This window comes from Oryctolagus cuniculus, chromosome 5 (genome assembly GCF_964237555.1).
Source record: "Oryctolagus cuniculus chromosome 5, mOryCun1.1, whole genome shotgun sequence".
NCBI classification, from domain to species: domain Eukaryota; kingdom Metazoa; phylum Chordata; class Mammalia; order Lagomorpha; family Leporidae; genus Oryctolagus; species Oryctolagus cuniculus.
Genome location: NC_091436.1, coordinates 28,203,830 through 28,226,158, shown reverse-complemented (window position 1 = coordinate 28,226,158; position 22,329 = coordinate 28,203,830).

The following is a 22,329-nucleotide window of genomic DNA, read 5'->3' as shown; positions in this document are numbered from 1 at the left end:
ACACATCACAAGTCTAACTTAATTATAAGCCAGGAAATTGGAGCAAATTCTTACTTTCTGTAGAGTCTGAAGTATGTGTGCAAGGGTTGGGATGTTTGGGGTGCTCAAATGACATTAATTAAGGGAGTGCTAGTGGCCAAACTGCATGACACTCTGGGTTTATGTATCTTGTTACTGATGAAAACCCTTTGTAGATTCTGATTGCAATTTGACTTCTACTATTCAATGCCATTGTTGAGAGTTTCCACATGATTTTGTGTCTTCTCAGGCTTTCTAAGGGAAATTTGTAAGATTTCAACCAGGCAGAGATGGAAGAAGTGTGATGATACTAAAGGCAAAGAAAACCCCCAAAACCAGAAAACTAAAACCCCAAACACAGTATGTGTAAAGAAGAAAAATCCAAGTAGTCTCAGGAAGAAAATGTGTGATTTAGTGTCACATGTATATGGACTGATGTATAGGAAGTCAATGAAAAATAAGGATAAAAATGTTGCTACTATGTTAGAATTTGCCTTGTTGTGTGTTTGTGTGTGTGTGTCTGCAGGAAGTTATTAAAAGACTTGAAAATAAGTATCAAAGTCAAAAATGGATTATTAAATGTGTGATGATGGCTTTGTTTAAGGAGAGCAGAAAGCAAATAGTGTATAAACTAAAATGCTGGTGAGGCTAAGAAGTGAGGGAGTAAAAAGGATAATACTTTGGAGAATGAAAAATAACCAATCATTGTTTTATTTTCTGTAGATCTTTTTACCCTGTGTATTCCCATCAATTGAATAAATGCCACACATTGCCTCAGAGGGCAAACAACTTACTGCCTGCTTAGAACAAAGAAATTACTGTTCAATTGCGTGACAAATTTTAATTTTTTAAGATAGAGTTCAAAATTATCCACACTCCTTTTCCTTTAATTTCATTGAGTGGTTAGGAGCTGAAAACCTTTTGGATATACATGCTGGTGAGATTTTCTGGAAGTCTGTCTATGGGACATACTTTAGGAAATGCAGACCTGTGTATTTGTTAAAGAAGGCTGTGATATTTCTGTTGTTTTTCTATTCCAAATCTGACATTTTCTTTCAAAAGAAGTTTGTATCGGCTCACTCTCACCTTGTTATTCAGAAACAGAGCTTGTGAGAGCTCTGCTCCCCAGAGAGCAGTAGATCAATGCGGGAGCTCACGTTTGTTTGAATGTATGTCAGGTAATCACAGAACAGCCCCTGACTATTGACTGAGTAAAGAGAAAGTGAAAAATCCTGATATTTTCTGTTGAAATAATAGGTTCTAAGGATAGCTTTGCAATAAAATGAAAATGTGAATTTTTTTGGTCCATTTTCAGAAAATATCTTGTTAATCTATGGCTCATAAAAATGAATTTTAGTTTGGATGGTCATTATACTTGAAAGGCTTTATCTAACATTGCACTAATTTACTTCAAGATTGTAATTTTCCCATGGGATGTCTAAAATTACAGTTAAAGTTGCTCATTTCTATGCTGCCAACTTCTCTAAATATACATTACTTAAATATTTTGATATATACTAATCTTGCTGCTTTAATGTTTACATATATCCCAAAATGGAAATCTCAAAGATAACTAAGATTAGACCATAAAAGAGAACAAAGTTATTAAAACATGAGATTTTGTATTTTCTCTGATTCCCAAGGCTAAGTATAAAGCCTCAATTATCAGCCCATTGGTTTCCCTTTGCTATGAGACAATGATGAATAATATTTGACTAATACTTGAAAAAGTTTCATAAATTTTAAAATGCTTTCATGCACATGATCCTATTCTTAGTGCATCTCTTTGTAGTAGCCTTCATTCAGTATCCCCTTCATTCACTGAGCCATAGTAAGATTAACTTACTTTTCCCTGATTATGATGAAAAGCAATGAGCTGGACCATGCAATTTGCTCTTTGGGTTCTGCCTTGGCCCTTGCTCTAAAACCTCTATGTTGCCTCTCTCCATCCACAATGTTAGGAGCATCATTTGCTCCCACCCATTTCCTCATCAGAGGCCTCACAACTGAATTTCCTGCTCACAAATGGTCTGGTCAGGTGCACAGCAATAAAGAGGAAACACTCAACAACACACTTGATTTTACAGTGAGTCTCTAGCATCGTCTTCACGCTCAGCATCCTGCCTGCTGATTTGTTTCATGAGTGAAAGCATCTCTTCAGCTTTTATGCAAAATGAAAAGATCATTATGAACACCAATTTAAATTAGAGTAGGCAGAGTAAATCTGTAAAAGACAAAAAAAAATTAATCACCTGTGGCAACTGTCATTTGAAGTTATCCTCCCCTCATTCCACTCCAGCACATCCCCATAAACACAAAGAGAGATCATATTGTTTACTAGTATCAAACTGCAGGATTTGGCTTGCCTTAGGCATGGCTCTAGCCCAGGCTCTGAGCAGCCACAAATATCAATTTGGAATGCAGCTTCAATGCTAGTGGAAAAGCTGTCACAGGCAAGTCTAAAATATGGAGAGTGCTGAGTTACTGACATTGCTAAAGATGATCATGAAGACATGTATCCAGCCTCTCCTGCCTCCCCTTCGCCCATCCCTTCAGAAGCTTATGTCAAGTGTGACAGGCTAGGTGATGAATGGGGGGGGGGGGGCGGGGGTTGACAGCTGACGACAGGCGGCTAAGTAAGTGAAATCCTCCATGGTTAATTCTTGTGTGTGTGTGTGTGTGTGTGTGTGTGTGTTTTAATCTTTTGGACACAAAAACTTATATTAGAATATGTGACTAAATAAAGCAAAGACAATATCCATTCAGCAATAAATAGAGACCAGAAGCGAAATCCATGCTGTCATTTCTCCCAACTTTGTGATTGCTGGACTTCCAGAATGCGATCTGTAATCAAGAACACGTTATTTAGAGTTAAGTGGCATGATTAGTTGTGCTGTTTATCTCTGGAATATATATATATATCCAGAGTACTTTCCTCAGAGTCATGAGTCAGAAAAATCCCATTTCTCATAAATCTCTTCTAGACTAGACTAAAAAATAAATCAGCTCATTGGAATTTTGATTAATGAGAAAAGGAGAAAGGTTTCAGGGTGAGTGCTTTTTTCTATTGATGTCCATGAAATGTTGGTGACTGCCTGACACATCCTAGTCCAAAGCAATTGGAAATCATTTTAACTTTACTTTGTTTTGAGAGGCTTAGGGGTTATTGAATTGAGAGAAATTGGACTGAAACAAGTAATTTTTTTGACACAGGCCACTAAACAGCTTGGAGACCATGAGCCTTAAGGCCGTAAGCAGGTCATTTTGTAGAGTGCTGCCTTTCTCAGGGGATGTTTTCTTCCTACAAGAATATACCAAGGGACAAGTCTTGGTGATATCCTGAATTTTCTCTTATGTCTTTATATTTACAATTAATAAGTAATGGCAATGAAGTTTTTGCCTGTATATCTACATTACAATTGACAATAGCCACCCAGTTGGGATCAGGATGGCTAGGGATGATGAAGTTGTAACTCTTTAAAGCAGAGAGATTTATGGATTGCAGTTCCAGTATTCCCATTCTGTAAAATATTTTACAATCCTGTTGAGAACTGAAGGTAATTATATTTTATATGAGTTTTAAATTTGATAATTCTGGGATGAAGGTTAGAAATAATTCCTTCATTTTTTCTCCTTTAGAAACAGCTTTATGTCAACAGAATTTTTCTTTAAATTTTGCAAATTCTGACCTTATTTAAAATACATATTTCCATTACTAAAAGAAAAATGCTCAATTTTTAAGTCTTTCACTCTTTTTCTTGATATTATGATTCTATAACTAAATCACTTGCTTCTTATTCTTGCTCTAGGATTTTCAGTTTTTCTATAATCCCTTAATGGTTTTAAATTCAATGAGTCATATTTATAAGCAGTTTTTGTCAGGTTTTCTATTTTAAGTTTCCTGTGATACTCTTAGTATCTTGAATATTCTTAGTTTTTGAATTGATATCACTTTAGAGTTCACAATATTAGAAAAAACAGTCTGTGTGCTTATCTTTCTGTACTCTTTTCTTAGGCAAATTATTTTTTCTAATATACTTGTTCTAATAATTAATTAATGCATGACATTATATATTTTGATGCTGAGAAATTATATATATATTCTTTTTCAAGTCAATTCATTTGTAGTCAGTGGCTTTGTTTCTACTTACTAAATCACTATACCCATTGTTTATTTTTAATTATTTTTCAATTTATTATTTTCAAATACTCATCATCATTGAAATTTTAATTCAATTCTAATTCCATCAACTTTTAAAAAATAATTTAAAAATATTTTTAAAAAAGAGTTAAATAATTACTTTCACTTTATGCTTTCTTGAATCCTAATTTCATGACTAACTTTTAGGTTTCAATCTGAACCCACAATATTGTAAACAAATTCTAGACCATAGAGTTTAACTGACAAAATTAATAACAGAATCTCAAATTCTTCATCTGGGAAATGAACTTGGTAACTTTTGGTCTGGTTTGTCTAAGTCTTAAATGAGATAATATCTACTAAGTACTCAACAAGTATCATTATAAGCCCTCAATAAATAGCCATTATCTTTATATGATTTACAGACAGATCACAAAATAAAATGTTTCCATTGAAAAAAATTATGGTGGACCAATTTTTTGTGGTATTGTAAATTAAATATGACATTATTTATGCTCTCATGGAAATTTCAGGCTATGGGGAGAAAGATTATACATTCTAATAAAACATGACTCAATGTGAGGTATACATGACACTTTTTATAAGCAAGCAACACAGAAAAGGGAGTGATTCATCATTTTGGGAAAAAGAAAGCTGGGAATAATATAAAAAGTATCACCAACTAGATTGAGATGACTGAACTTAAGTTTACCAGATACCAAGGGGTGGAGAGTGAAGACAATTCCAGGTGAAGTAACACATATAATATAAGAATAATGTAAATGTGTGTAACATAAATATTTTACATGTAATATCGATCATTAAATAATAAAAATTTTTGTAGAAGGACATACAAGGAAGCATATATACAACACACACACTAATATATAGCAGATATTGCTGGGGTTGGAATGTCAAGGCATGAATATTTTTTATTTTAATAAAAATTTTATGTTGTATATATTTCAAATATTACCAAGGAATACCCATTGACCTATTATATATTTTTATTTGAATTGGCTATCTTAGCATAAAGAAACATATACTTAGAGTAAAAAAACTTAAACCTGAACAGAAGAGTATAAAGTATAAAATTAAGGTTGCATTTCACCACCTTTACTCCATTCCAAAGTATTACTGTTTATCAAGAACTTGTCATCAAACCTTTAAGAATTATTGATAAGAATGTATCAGAACTTCCCCACTAGAAATTTGAGGTAAATCACTGTTTTTCTGTGCCATGTGGTATTACAAATTAGAAAAATGACATTGAATGGATTACAATATAAAATTTCTCTTAAGTTTAGAACTATTAATTTTCCTATTTGTTTACTTGGCTCCATATTCAGAAAGTTCATGGAAATATGCATCAAGGAAAAAACTATGCTTGGATTCAAGAAAAAATTGAACAAATGTTAAAGTTTTATAATTCAATTTTCCAAATATTTTTGAAATGCCCTCATAGTTGCATCGTCTTTGAAGGACTGCTGTCATATTGCTACAACTGAGGCAAACTTGCAATATTTGTGTGTGTGTATTTTATGGGAAGGGTCATATTACACTACTGCATTACACGTTAATGTTTTCTTAATAATATGTAATGAATATTTTTCATATCAGTACATAGGGATTTATATTACTGTTTTAATAAGCACATAGTATCATACTTTAAAAATATACAATTTATTTAACCAGAATAATAAACATTGTATTTTTCTGTATTATTATAGAAATATAGATAAGAAGATTCTATGCAAATACACTCAAGTATTTGACTATCTGTTGATGAACCTGTAGAAAAGCTCTTATTTGGAACTTTGGCATAGTAATCATTTGTCTCTTTGATGTGTTTTAACTGTTGGTAAGGAAGAACAGATAAAAATTGCAATCAAAATAAATGATTTTTAATGATAGTAAAAATGCTTAATCCCACAAATTTCAGGATTCTCTGACAAACTCTGAATGGAGGCCTTGTAAATGCTGGGGCCTGAAGTCAAAATAACCATCTGCATTGTTTCTTCAACATCTGGGTTTCAGTACCAGTTGATTGTAGAGTATGACCTGGCAAGCCTGGAAAAATGTTGAGCTAGAAGAGTGGTAGAATGGTGAACCCAATACACAGACATCTGTCTACACTTGTATCTAAACATGGGACATGATTTCATACAAACAGGAGACTTGATAATCCCAGCCTATGCTTCTTGTACTGTGCTCCCTGACCCTAAGGCAAAATACCTCTACCCATGAATGAAAGGTGGGACATATCTCTTTCTCCATTTTTACATATATTACTACATTGCCTTAAAATTTTGTAGCAATTTACAATGATATGTAAATATTTAGCATAAACTTTTGCCAATATAATAGACAAAAAGAAACTCCCCTAATTTTTAAAAAGTGTGACATTTTTAAATGTGAATAAGTTTGAAGCTTGGTTTTCTTCCAGTTGGTTTACTGTACATGTGTATTTTACCTTGAAATTTATATATTTTATAAATATTTATATGCATACATATTATATATCACCCTTTAATAAGGTAACTAGTGATATTGGTTGTCAAAACAAATATACTACTATTCATTAAATGCTTATTCCATACTAGGTTTTAGCTAAACTATAAAACAAGAATTGTTCTCTATTTTTGATATCTCTATTACTTAGGCGAAGACACTGATACTTAGTGGAAAGAAGCTAGCTGCAGTTTACACATACAATAGGGTAGATCTGAGATCTATGTATATACGTTAACTGCCCACTCCACAATCCCCACTTAACATTGCTTCTGACATCTTCTTCTAATAGTTTGTTTTCATTCTTTAAAAGATTTATGTATGTGTTTGAAGATAAAATCAGAGAGAGAGAGAGAGAGAGAGAGAGAGAGAGAGAGAGAGAGATCTTCCACTGGCTTAATACACTCCTCAAATACCCACAGCAGTTGGTGCTAGAACAGATGAAAACCATGAATCTGAACTCCATCCAGGTTGCGCACTTGGGTGGCAGACCCAGGCACATGCGCCATTATCAGCTGCATTTTTAGGCACAAAAGCAGGAAGCTGCATGGAAAGTGGAGTAATCACAACTCAAACTCATACCGGATCTGTGATATGGCATAAAAACAATGTACTTATAAGTGCTAATTTATTCATTATCATATTTGTCTTTTTTTAAAAGATTTTTGTTTATTTATTTGACAGAGTTACAGACAGTGAGAGAGAGAGACAGAGAGAAAGGTCTTCCTTCTGTTGGTTCACTCCCCAAATGGCTGCAACGGCCGGAGCTAAGCTGATATGGAGCCAGGAGCTTCCTCCCAATCTCCCATGCGGGTGCAGGAGCCCAAGCACTTGGGCCATCCACCACTGCCTTCCCAGGCCACAGCAGAGAGCTAGACTGGAAGAGGAGCAACTGGCACTAGAACCCGGAGCCCATATGGGATGCTGGTGGCGCAGGTGGAGAATTAACCTAGTGCACCAATGCGCTGGCCCCATATTTGTCTTTTTTTGTATTTAACATTTTAAATTGCAACTATTGCTACTTGGTTATTTAAAATTTAACTTTTCCAGATTTCAAGGTGAACCCTGACTCACAAACAAATGTGCTCAAAGAAATCTTGCCAGCAAATGGGACAGACTGCCAATAGCTGGTGGACTCTGGCACCTCCATAGGTGATTCTTCACTAATGGACTTTTTTCTTCTGAAATTATAAAACCTATGTACTTATTTATTTGAGTCACAGAGAAACAGAGAACGCTCCCATGCACTAGGTCACACTAATACTGAATCAATGAAACTGAAATTATAAAATTTATTGTATTATGCATTTAGTTGAGAACAAAGAGATTGAGAGAGACATACAGGCGCAGAGGGTTTCCAAGTATTAGTTCACATCCTAAATGCCCTTAACAGTGGGGGCTGTGCCAGGGAAAAGCTGGCTGCCATGAACTCAGTCCAAGTCTCTCTTGTAAGTGTCCAGGAACCAAGTATTTGAACCTTTACCTGCCTCCTCCCAGCATGCGCACTGGCAGGAATCATGAATCATAGGTGGGGCCAGGAATAAAACCCAGGCACATAGGAGATGTAGGAGTCCCAATAGCTTAACCACTATGCCAAATGCCAAGCCCTAAAATTTTAAATTAAAAATCAACCTGAAAATTGTTTCATCTGAGTCATATGTGTGGCAGCTTCCTGAGAGTGCTTCATGGTCTCTCTCTTGCTGCATAGACCTTGTCTGCTCAGCTTCTCCTTCAGTTAAGTTAGTTATTCTCAAATGTCTTTTTTTGGCTTTAATATGTTAGAGTCAAGTTTATGATGTTTATACCTGAAAGAATTGAAGGATATACATTAATCCCACATATAAATCTGGATTTTACTTTCTGTCTGAAAAAATGTGTTGTTTCAGAACAACTTTATCACCTTGCATTTCTTTCTCTTGATACCTTTTGCATTACACATTTAAATATTTGAACCACTCCCAATACTGTCCATTTGTATTGTTTCTTGAATCTTTTGTTTTACAGATAGTATAATAAATAATTCAAATGTTCCCTATTGAGTGAAATTCTACCTTTGTTAGACACTAAATACTTATAAAATTGGAAAATTTCCTATTTTAAACATGTCATTTTATTTTTCTAATTATTTGAATGCACATATTCCTTGTAATAATATAGTTACATATTATGATGTTAATTTTTTTCTTAAACTCACTTTCAGACTTTTTCTCTTGGTTGATTTTTCTCACCTATTTAATTTTGCAGATGAAATATAAGAATCACTTACTAAGAATGCTACACATCTGATTTAAATTTTTATGACATATGCATGGAATTTAATAATGTTTTAGAGTTCATTGACATGTTTATAGCATTGAGAATTTATATCCAAAAAGGATTATTTGTGTTTTGTCTTTTTTAAGAAAATCTTTCGCATGTTTTATCATTTTATAAGATGTAAATTCTGTTAGTGCTATTGGTTTCAGTACATTCCACAGAGAATAGTAGAGTAAATATGCTTACTGAATTTCTACCAGACACGCAGCATCTGTATTTTGTTGAGCTTCAGCCTTGCCTTTCACATGGTTTTATGAGTTTTACATGCCAGCCTTGGGTTTATTTGATAACTTGTCGTGGAACACAACTTCAGTTTTCTTCTGTGCTTTGGTGCGTTTTCCTTTTTGCACTGCAGTGCCCTTAACCTTGCGTTGATTTTCTTTGTGAGAACCTCTAAAAGTGTTCCAGAGAAAACCTCAAAGACTACCATTGTCACATTCACATGCCTCACTTTATTTATTTCCTCCACTTTAATGTAGATTGGATGTCTGTCATGTTTTTATATCATAAAGTCTCATCTGCTGATAAAACATTCTATAGAATTATATATGTAATATAATATAATACACTGACACTAATGTGTTTTTCTTGAACTTCAGGTGAGAAGATTATTTTTAAGCACATCACCTGCTTCCTATTGGGCTATATGTAATATTATAATACAATTCATTCAGTCATTTTGTTCTTTCTTAAAGGTGACCTTGTGAAGTGATAGGTCTTGTCTATGATTACAAATGAGATTGGGAACTTAACCTCCTGTGTTCATCCAATAGTTAAAAAAAATCAGGAACTAGATTGCAACTGGGTTGCTATGTGCTTACAGAGAAAGATAATTCATAAAAGAAAACATAAGAATGTGTATACGAGTGAGTCTTAGCACAGTGAGATTAGCATGTCAGTGCACAGAAACAAGGATATTATCTTCTTTGGATCTGAAATCACCTTCTGCATGAAGTGTCAACAGAGACAACTGAGAGCTGTGAGATACCTCAAAGCAAAGCGTCAAGACAGCCATTCTCCTTGGAGGATTTTTGCTGCAGTTGGACAAGGAAAGGTTGTATCTGTCTCATGGGCGTGGCTATGCTTTGTCCCCACCAAGGCTCATGTTGGCACTTGGTCCCCAGTGCAGCAGTGTTTGGGGGTGATGTCTAGTGAGAGGTGTTTGGTCATAGCAGTGGAGTCCTCATGAATGGATTAATGACTTTCTTGTGGTCATGGTTTGCCAGTTCAGGAGTTTCTGTCTCTCTTCTGTCTTTCAAATGTGGATCCTAGCCCTTTTACTTCTCACCATGGGTTGAGGCAGCATGAGGCCCTGGGAAGGAGTGGATTTCATTTGATTGTGGACTTCTCAGCCTCCAAAATCCTGAATCATGAACTTAATTCCTAAAGCTGAAAAAGATGCAGCAGAGAAAGAGAATTACAGACCAATATCCCTGATGAACAGAGACGCAAAAACCCTCAACAAAATCTTGGCCAATAGAGTGCAACAACACATCAGAAAGATCATCCATCCAGACCAAGTGGGATTTATCCCTGTTATGCAGATTAGTCAATTTCTGATAGTCTGTTATAGCTGCAGAAAACAGACTAGGACAGTAGTAATGGCAAGGAATGCAGCCATTTGAAAGGTTTACAAAAGTCTTTTATAGCAGGGCTTATAAACAGCCATCAGAAGTAACCAGGCTAGAAGGCCACTGAATGGGTAGTGTGCATTCACTCTGTATCTCCCTCTCTCTCTCTCTCTCTCTCTCACACACACACACACACACACACTATTTTACTTATACCATTCAGATAGGGCTCTTAAATATGTAAAAATTAGTACAGCGTTTAGATAACATTGACCATCAAATACTTAATAGTTTGTTCTGCTTTACAGTCTCATAGGATTTTCCTCACTTATCTCTTTTGGCATCTCTTTCGTGTTTCATAATTACCTTCTTAAAATTCTGTTTACCTTATTGAGCCATGAGATCCTGGAGGACAGAGACTTGTGCAACTTCAGCACTTACATGAGAATTCAAAGTTGTAGAGTTAATTCAATTACTTTTCCCCTCATGAATAAAAGGATGCACAGATAGAAGGAAAAAGTAAGCTCAGAAGAGCAGAAAACAATACAGTGAAATGAGACATTTAGACACCAGAATTTTTAAATTTTTAACTAGGGAGCCTTCAATGACATTCAAAATTGTGTGCTGTGGGATATGTTAGATGTTGATCCATAGTGATTACCTGCTATCTTAAAGCTAGTTTGTGTTGGATTTCTTCTGATAATGATGCTTAAACGTGTGAGAGATGGTATCAGTCTGTTAAGCATATTGTTGAGAAAAGTCCCTCTCTTCAGTGAATGGTTTGAGCTGCAGATATTATGTATCGTAAATGCTGCCATGGTATATCTTATCTAAGAATTGCCCTTCTAGTTGCATGTAATATTTATATACTATCTAGATAGTAGAGTTTGAGAAACTCAATTATATTTTCCTTGCAGAACCTCCTCTTCACACTATGAATAATTTACTGTTCTTACTTCTTTGAACTCAATCATAGAATTGAAAAAAAAACTATTTTTGCACTTCTCTCCTAGGTGAGACTAACCACTAAATATAAAAACTGATCACTAAACTAATGACTTTAGATAAGTGTGAATTTATGTAAACACTAAAGATTTGTTAATTAAGAATGCATTTTACTTCAACTTCATTGTTCATGTCTTCTTAATTGTTGGAGCAATTTAATTCTGAACATGATAAAATGGCACCTCTCCATTGCTACACCTGCAAGCATTCTAACTTTTCTGAGTTTAGGAAGATTGAAAAGTGAAGGAGAAAATAACCAGGAAAGAATCACGTTTTTTTAGAAAATTACATTTCTGACTCTGTAATACCTAATTTTATTTATTCATGAAAGAAGTTATATCAATACCAAATTGATCTATCCAAATGTCTGATCCTGCATTAAATATGAAAATGGTCCTTGACAGTGGCATTATTACAAACAATAAATGGAAAAATGTGTAAAATTATGTTGGTTTTAACTTAAAAAATATGTCAGTTGCCAAGAGGAGAGATTCTAAGATCATGAGTAACAATTTTTACTCATATTGTACATAGTAAGTGGTTTTACAGGCATCCGACTTGGTTCTTAAATCATATATCTCGATGATAAAGTTTTATTATCCTTGAATGAGAACTGTGACAATGAAGATATGAAGTTAATGTAATTAAGGAGACATTGTCATCAACTAAACTGACATTGGAACCCACTTTTTCTAGTTTCCTCTCCATTGTACTGCGCTATAATCTGTGTGATACTAGGAGTGTTAAGTAAACTAAAATCTTCTAGATAAATAATATAACATTATATAGGTATAATAGACAACATATCTGTATAAAAAGTAATAGCTGTTCATAAAAATAATTTTAAACCATTTTGTACTAAGAACTTAATCAGACCTGAAGTAACTGAATTGTAAAGGAGATCAAATTATTAGAAACAGTGTTTAAAGTATTGAATGCAATTGTGATAATTGTGATATCTTAAATAAGAAAATGAACTTCTGGGTGTTAAGAATACTGGCAGAAAACTTGAGCTTAAAATTAGCTACTGGGGGCTGGCATTGTGGTGCCATGGGTTAAGCTGCGGCTGCTCACAGCTGCATCCTGTATCTGAGTGCTGGTTCGTGTCCCAGATGCACTGCTCTATGTCCGTCTTCCTGCTCATGTTCCTGGATAGGCAGCTGAAAGCTCAAGTGCTTGGGACTCTGATACTCGTGTAAAAGACACGGATGGATTTTCTGACTCCTAGTTTTGAGCTGGCCCAGCGCTGGACTAGGTATAGCCAACAATTTTACCTAAAAAGAAAAATAAGCTAGAAAATGATGATCAAACAATCTGCATTTCTCAATGATTTTAAGAAAGTACATGCACTCTTAAAACAAAAACATTCTAATATCTTTTTTTGTGGTAAAAATACAATGTGGTTCATTGAATAATATTTGTTTCAATTAGAAAATACATGTTTAAAAGAGGCTTCAGCTTTTCTAAACAAAATAATACTTACCATATAGCATTTTACTATCCACAGCGGTATTCCCCAATAGAACTGGATGAGAGTCAATGGAGAATTTAAGAATATTTAAACACAATTTTGCACTATGAATCTACTACTTAAGGGTAACTTCATATTTATTTCTTTTGGGACATGAATAAATCTATCACAATGAGGCTGAGTAATATGCTTCATATTTCTCTATGGATTTGGAATTATTATATAAAAAAGGTATCAAGAATAAAATTCTAATGTTTGGCATAGTTTTCTTGGACAAGAGAAGCTATTTCACTGAATCAATGGACCTATTCATGATAGAAGGAAAGAAAGAAATAAAATTTGTATAACACCATGCTCTCCTTCAAATCATTTTAAAAGCATAAATAATGAGTAAAACCACCTACTTTAGCTTACCTTAAACCTGAGTGTAATGAAAATGTACAGGATTTAAATTTTAAATAATGCTTGCATAGATCTATGAAGAGGAATGCAAAAACATGAATAAGTTTAATTCAATTTAAATAATCTACAAATAACCCTATCTAAAATTGTACTAAAATCATCCTAAAATATGCTCTACATACATATATAGATTTTATAATAATGGCAATTATACAAGTACTATAAAGCTATTTAGTCAAATACATAATTTAATTTTGCTTATATTAACAACAAGCAGAAAAGAATCTGAAGCTAAACTGGGGAGGATTAAAAATTCCATATTATCATTTTCTACTTCAAGGAATACCATTTCTCAAATACATTTAATATAAAGGAAAAGATTGATTTAGTTTTTTAATTGTTTTTATAATAGGGTTTTAACTAACAGAATTTACTCGGTATTGTCATAAGAAATAGCACGATTTTCCCCATTAGCTTTCCTCCCTCCTCAACTTATTTTCCCACTTTGTCAGAGTAGTAGTATTTGTTAAAATATGCAATATTGATTATGCTTTCTGTAACCACAATTTCTCAGTGTTAAATTATCTTAATATTCACTACTTACTACAGTTCTTTTTACAGTTTTTGTATTTAAATTTTGAGGTAATGTTAGATTCATGTGCAATTGCTAGAAATAATGAGGATAAATTCTATATATCCTCTGCTGTTTCCCCCTGTGGTAGCATCTTAGGGCCCTACAATACAGTATCTTAAAAAGGATATTGAAGTTGATTAAGTTAAGATAAAATACTTCTATCACTTGAATTGCACATCATGTTGCCTTTCAGTATCTTCAATTTCCCTTCTTAACATCTGGCAACTCATGTGTTATTTATTTCTATAATTTTGTCATTTCAAGTATGGTATGTGAAAAATATACATGATGTAATTATTTATTTATTTATTTATTTATTTTTTTGACAGGCAGAGTGGACAGTGAGAGAGAGAGACAGAGAGAAAGGTCTTCCTTGCCATTGGTTCACCCTCCAATGGCTGCCGCAGCCGGCGCACTGCGGCCGGCGCACCATGCTGATCCGATGGCAGGAGCCAGGTACTTATCCTGGTCTCCCATGGGGTGCAGGGCCCAAGTACTTGGGCCATCCTCCACTGCACTCCCTGGCCACAGCAGAGAGCTGGCCTGGAAGAGGGGCAACCTGGACAGAATCCGGCGCCCCGACTGGGACTAGAACCCCGTGTGCCAGCGCCACACGGTGGAGGATTAGCCTAGTGAGCCGCGGCGCCGGCCTACATGATGTAATTTTAAAAGGAATTTCTTTTTTTTTACTTTTTTAAAAACTTTTATTTAATAAATATAAATTTAAAAAGTACATCTTTTAAATTATAGCGGCTTTTCCCTCCATAACCTCCCTCCCACCCGCAATCATTCCATCTCCCACGCCCTCTCCCATCCCATTCTTCGTCAAGATTCATTTTCAATTATCTTCATATACAGAAGATCAACTTAGTATATACTAAGTAAAGATTTAAACAGTTTGCATCCACATAGAAACACAAAGTGTAAAGTACTGTTTGAGTAGTAGTTATAGAATTAATTCACATTGCGCAACACATTAAGGACAGAGATCCTACATGGGGAGTAGGTGCACAGTGACTCCTGCTGTTGATTTAACAATTGACACTCTTATTTATGATGTCAATAATTACCCGAGGCTCTTGTCATGAGCTGCCAAGGCTATGGAAGCCTCTTGAGTTCACAAACTCCAATCTTATTTAGACAAGGCCATAGTCAAAGTGGAAGTTCTCTTCTCCCTTCAGAGAAAGGCACCTCCTTCTTGATGTCCTGTTCTTTTCACTGGGATCTCACTCACAGAGATCTTTCATTTAGGTAATTTTTTTTTTTTTTTTTTTTGTCACAGTGTCTTGGCTTTCAATGTCTGCAAAACTCTCATGGGTATTTTAGCCAGATCTGAATGCCTTAAGGGCTGATTCTGAGGCCAGAGTTCTGTTTAGGACATCTACCATTCTATGAGTTTGCTGTGTATCCTGCTTCCCATGTTGGATTGTTCTCTCCTTTTTAATTCTATCAGTTATTTAACTGAAAAGTGATCCCTGTTAATTATAAGAGTGGGAATCGGAGAGGGAGGATATGTACAATTTGGCACATGCTCACTCAGACTTACCCCTAATGCTAGAGCTAGAAATGTGCCAGGGGATTCCAATTCAGTCCCATCAAGTTGGCATGTACCAATACCATCTTACTAGTCAAAGTGATCAGTTTCAGTTCATAATTGATCATATGATAGGATTAAGTGTCAAAGGGATCACATAAACAAGACTAGTGTCTCTAATAATAAGTGATAAAATTGAAAGGCATTTCTACACGCAACATCACTCTCTTGAAAGTCATCAAGATTATTGTTTGTAGCTGTAGTTTGTTTCTTTTAATTTTTGGGTAGTACTCCATTACATGAATATATCATTAGCAATTCACTATTTCAAGTACTTTGTGAGGTATGCAGTTTGCAACTATTTCCCTTCTATAGCTTGTATTTTATTTGTTAGCGTTATGTTTTTCCAAGAAAAAGTGTTTAATTTTAATGAAATCCAACTTATAATTTTATTCTATAATGGCTTGTACTTTGGGTATTAATAATCTTTGATACAGATATAGATCATCAAGATTCTCTCCCAAAGTTTTTTGTTTTTTTTTATGAAAATTGGATATTTGTATGTATTATATCTAAAATTTTGATCCATGTATATGTTTGCTTTGTGTAAGAAATGAGATTTAAACTAGGTATAGTTTCATCTGTTCTATTTTATTTTGTTTGATTTTATCTGTAAATGTCCAATTATTTGAACTGGAGGAGTCTATTCTGCCTCCATGAAATCACTTTGCTACCTGTATCAAAATTTATTTGGATATATTTGTTTGGGTCAGTTTATGGAGACTCTTATCTTCCACTGATCTGTGTGTCTATAATTCCATTAGTATCATATAGTTTTGATTATCTTACTTATATAATATTTGAAACTACATCTCATTCCTTTATCTTCCTATAAAATTTTCAAATGATTTATTAGACAAATGCAAGAGAATATTGTTGGGATTTAGTCTATAAGTCATTTTTTAAAATTTTGTTTTACTTGACTGGCACTGTGGCTCACTTGACTAATGCTCCGCCTGTGGCGCCTGCACCCCGGGTTCTAGTCCTGGTTGGGGCACCGGGTACTAGTCCCGGTTGTATCTCTTCCAGTCCAGCTCTCTGCTGTGGCCCGGGAGGGCAGAGGAGGATGGCCCAAGTGCTTGGATCCCGGTACCCGCATGGGAGACCCGGAGGAAGCACCTGGCTCCTGGCTTTGGATCGGCGCAGCGTGGGCCATTAGGGGAGTGAACCAATGGAAGGAAGACCTTTCTCTCTGTCTCTCTCTGTCTATAACTCTCTGTCAATTTTTTTTTTGTTTTACTTTAGAAAAACAACATGAAATCTGCCTTAACTGATTTTAATTGTACAATATAGTATTATTGACTGTAATCACAATGTTGTGTAATAGATCTCTAGAACTTACCTTGTTTAATTGACTTATTACTGCTGATTAGTATAACCCTGTTACTCTCTCCCATCAGTTTCTGGCAATGACTACTCCACTTTGATTCTGTGATTTTGACTATTGGAGGTACCTCATGGAAGCAGAATCATATGGTACATGCCTTTCTGAAACAGGTCCATTTCACTAAGCATACTGGCCTCCAGTTTCACTTAGCACTGTCACATACTGAGAACTTCCTTATTTTTCAAAGCTAAATAAAACTTCATTGCGTGCATACAATGTATTCCCTTTACCCATTTACCTTTAAATGTACTATTTGGTTAATTTCTCACCTTGGTTAATGTGTAATGCTGCAACACTGAAATACATATGGGGGTTCTAGAATCACTTTGAGATCCTGATTTCAAGTATTTTGGATAAATGCCCACGAGTGAATTGCTTGATCAAATGTTAGTTTCATTTTTATTTTTTTGTAAAGATTTATTATTTATTTTATTTGAGAGTCAGAATTGGAGAGACAGAAAGAGAGACCTTCAGTCCACTGGTTCACTCCCCAAATGGCCACAATGGCTAAGGCTAAGCCACGTCAAAATTCGGAGTCAGGAGCTTCATGCAGGTATTTCAAATAGTGGCAGGGGTCCAAACATTTAGGTCATCCTCTGTTGCTTTATCAGGAGCATTAGTAGGGAGCTGGATCAGAAATGAAGCAGTCAGGATTTGAACTGACACCTCAAATGGAAGACACAGACTGCGGCTTAATCTCCTGCGCCATAAAACTGGCCCCAATCATATAGTACTTGTACTTTTAATCTTTGAGTGATTTTCATACTGGTTTCCATTGTAGCTATATATCGTACATTTATAGCAAAGTGTAAAAGCATTCCAATTTCTTGATATTCTCTCCAAATTTTTCTTATTCCTTTTTTTCCCTAAGACAGGTTTTATCTCATCTGGTTTCATTTTGTATTTCTGTGATGAGGAGTGATGTTGAGCACCTTTTTTTTCTTTTTTTTTTAAGATTTATTTGAAAGGCAGAGATAAGAGAGGAAGAGATAGAGAGAGAAAGAGGAATCTTCCATCCTCTGGTTCACTACCCAAATAGCTAGAACAGCCAGGGCTGGGCCAGCCAAAGCTAGGAACCAGCAGCTTCATCTGGGTCTTCCAAGTGGGTATAGGAACCCAAGAACTTGGGCCATCCTTTGCTGCTTTCCCAGGCACATTAGCAGGGAGCTGTTTCAGAAGTGGAGCAACCCATATGGAACTGCTGCCCATATGGAATGCCGGTGTCACAGATAGTGGCTTAGCCCGTTTTGCCACAGCACTGGCACCTGAGCATATTTTTAAATGCCTGTTGACCATTGGTGTGTCTTATTTCATGAAAGGTCTTCAAACGTTTAGCTCCTTTTTAAATTTGGTTATTTGATTTTTTTCCCTATCAAGATGTAATAATTCCTTACACATTTTGGGAACAAAACCTTTTGTTTGACACATGGTTTACAAATGTTTTTCTCATTTCATAGGCTGCCTTTTCATTTTGCTGATTTTTCCCCCTTTTTGGGCAGAAACTTCTTAGTCTGATTTATGCCCTATTGTCTGCTTTTGGTTTCTAATGGTGGTGGATCTTCCAAGCCAGGAATACAGCAAGTTTATTCATTTACATACATAAATATTTATTTCTCTCATCAATATTTTGTAGTGTCTAGATAGAAGTCTGCATTTCTAAATGTTATGTAGACTTACTTACATACTTTCTTTAAAGCATTTTTGGTTGATGGTAAATTGTATTTTAAATTTTGGTCTCCATATGTTAGTAAATTGAAATAAAACTGTTTTTGTGCATTGATTTTGTATCCTGTTATTTTGCCAAATTCAGACATTTTGGATTTGTTTTTAAGATTCCTTGGGACTTTCTGTGTAGAGAATTACATCTCCATAAAACATAGTTATATTTCCTTCTTTTATAACCATAGAAGTTTCATTTTTTTTATTCTTGTAGGGTAGAACTAGACAGAATGTTCAGAACCATGTTCACTAGGGGTCATCAAAAATCACATCTTTGCACTGTTCACTATTTTATGAAGGAAAGCGTTTTTTCTTTATTAGGTACAGAATTAGCTGTTAAATATTTATAGTTGTTACTTATGCTGAAGAAGTTCCTGTCATCTCTCAATTTTCTGAGAAATTTTTGTCATGACCAAGTGGTGAATTTGGTCAAATTATTTTTCTGCATCCATCAATTTCTTTTTTTATTAAAGATTTATTTATACATCTGAAAGTCAGTGTCACAGAGAGAGGAGAGACAGAGAGAGAAAGAGGTCTTCCATCTGCTGTCTCACTCCCCAATTGGCCACAATGGCTGGAGCTGCTCTGATCCGAAGCCAAGAGCCAGGAGCTTCTTCCAGGTCTCCCTCGTGGCCGCAGGGGCCCAAGGACTTGGACCATCCTCCACTGTTTTCTTAGGCCCCAGCAGAGAGCTAGATCGGAATTGGCGTATTGTGGTCTCAACCAGCGCCTGTTCGGGATGCCAGCACTGCAAGCGGCAGCTTAATCTGCTACGCCACAACGCCAGCCCCTTATTTCTTATTTTTTCTATTAGTATAATGGATTATACTGATTGTTTTTCTAATAATCAATCAAATATTAAAATTATAGGGGAAATTTCAGTTGGTCTTGGTAAATGAGCATACTTCAAAAAGTTTGTGGAAATTATAAATTATGAAAAAACTGTGAGTGGTTTAAAAATGTTTGCATTCAAATAAACTTACAGCTTCTAAAGATTTATTATTTCTTATTTGAAAGGCAGAACAACAGGGAGGAAGACACAAAGGAGAGATCTTCCATTTGCTGATTAACTCCACACATATACATAATGCCAGGGCTGGTCACACGAACACCAGGGGCCATGAACACCATCTGGTTTTCCCATGTGAGTGGAAGGAACCCAAGTACTTGCTCAATCTTCTGCTGTCTTTTCAGGTGCATTAATGAGAAAATGGATTGAAACAGAGCAACCAGAAGTTGAAATGGCACTTTGATATGGGATTCCAGTGTTGCAAACAGTGGTCTAGCCCACTAGGCCACAATACCAGCCTAAACTTGGATTTTAATTCTATTTTCAATGAATTTTTTGAAGTATCTCCATGTAATTTACTTATTACAATTTTTTTTCTGAATGCTGCTTGTGAATACTGATGTTAAACATTATTGTGTTTAGGATACTGGTGTGTGTTTTGTCTTTTAGGCAATATTACTTTCATAAAGTAAACTGATAAATGATTCATGTTGTATTTTCTATAATAGATTGTAGATAATTATAATTAATTCTTTAAATGTTTGATATAATTCTCTAGTGAAATAACTATGAGTCTAAAGATTTTTTTCTGTTGAGATCTTTCATTTAGGTTTTTGTTTGTTTGTTTGTTTTTTGCCAGAGTGTCTTGGCTTTCCATGCCTAAAATACTCTCATGGGCTTTTTAGCCAGATCCAAATGCCTTAAGGACTGATTCTGAGGCCAGAGTGCTGTTTAGGACATCTGCCATTCTATGAGTCTGCTGTGTATCCCGCTTCCCATGTTGGGTCGTTCTCTCCCTTTTTGATTCTATCAGTTAGTATTAGCAGACACTAGTGTTGTTTGTGTGATCCCTTTGACTCTTAGACCTATCAGTGTGATCAATTGTGAACTGAAATTGATCACTTGGACCAGTGAGATGGCATTGGTACATGCAACCTTGATGGAATTGTATTGGAATCCCCTGGCACATTTCTAACTCCACCATTTGGGGCAAGTCCAATTGAGCATGTTCCAAATTGTATATCTCCTCCCTCTCTTATTACCACTCTTATATTTAACAGGGATCACTTTTCAGTTAAATTTAAACACCTAAGAATAATCGAATATTAGGAATTAAATTTATTTAATAACTGATTATTCAACTAATTTTTATTGAGTGATTTGTAGATTTTTCTTTTTGAGAAATTGATCCATCTCATTTAAGTTGTGAAACTTATTTGTAGATGTATCCAGAGTATCTGTTTAATATACATTTGTTGCCTAAAGTTTTAGTAGTATTATTACATTTTTATTACTCATTTGGTAATGTGTCTTCCGTGTTTTGTTAGCAGCAGTTTGAAAATGATATTGACCTTTTTGAAGAGGAAGCTGTTTATTCACTTTTGATTTTGTTTCTGTTTTCAGATTCATTGATTTCTGCTCTTGTCTGCCACATGTTTGGGCAGTTTTTTGTTTGTTTTGTTTTTGTTTTTCCTTGTCATACGTTTCTGGTTTTATTCCACTATGATGAGAGAACATGATCTGCACAATTTCAGGTTTTAGGTTTATTGAATTATGTGCAGACTCAAGACACAGCCTGTCTGGGCATGTATTCTGAAGTTCTTGAAGACAGTATGCACTGTGCTCCTGTTCATGGAATGTTCTATAAAAGTTTTTAGATCCTGAAGGTTGATGGAGTCGAGTTGTTTTTTAAGCTAGATGTCTCATGTCCATTTTTCAATGTGGCATAATAAGTTAAAGAAATTTTTGTAAATGATACCACTCATTTATCCCAGAAATAGGTGCCGGGAATTTAACAATATTAACAATATTAATTAATTTAACAATATTAATAATTTAACAATATTAATGCAGTCTTTATTACATTATTAACTGAAGAAAATGTGTTCCCTTAAAAAGTTTTTTTTTTTTTTTTTTTTTTTTTTTTTTTAGTATTAGGAAACAAAAGGAAGTCAGATGAAGCCAAATAAGGACTGTCAGGTGCATTCCAAATTTTTGCTCATCAGAACACTCACAAAATTGCTGCTGTCCTTGTTCAATACAAGGAATGAGCAGAAGCATTTTCATGGTGGTAAATAAAGGACTCTCTAGGGAAGCTTTCCCAGGTATTTTCTTGGATAACACATTGGTTAATTTTCTCAAACATTCTCAGATTTAGTACATGCTTTTGTTCTCTGGCCTTCCTGAAAGTCAACAAGCAAAATGCTTTGAGCATTTCCAAAAGCTATTGTCATGACCTTTGTTATTGAATTTGTTATAATAATCAAAAAATGGAGTTCTGAATGCTCCAACTATCATTGTAGATGTGACAATTTTTGTATTCAGTCCTACCAGGTTTTTTAAAATGAATGTTCATTTTAGAATGATTTTAGATTTATAGCAAAACTGAGACAACAGTACAGGGTGTTCTACACCAAGTTTCTCCTATTATTAACATATTCTTTAGATTGATACATTTGTCATAGTTATTCATCAATATTGATATATTATTGTTATATTATTATTAAGTAAAGCCTATGCTTTATTTGTATTTCCTAGGTTTTTACACAGT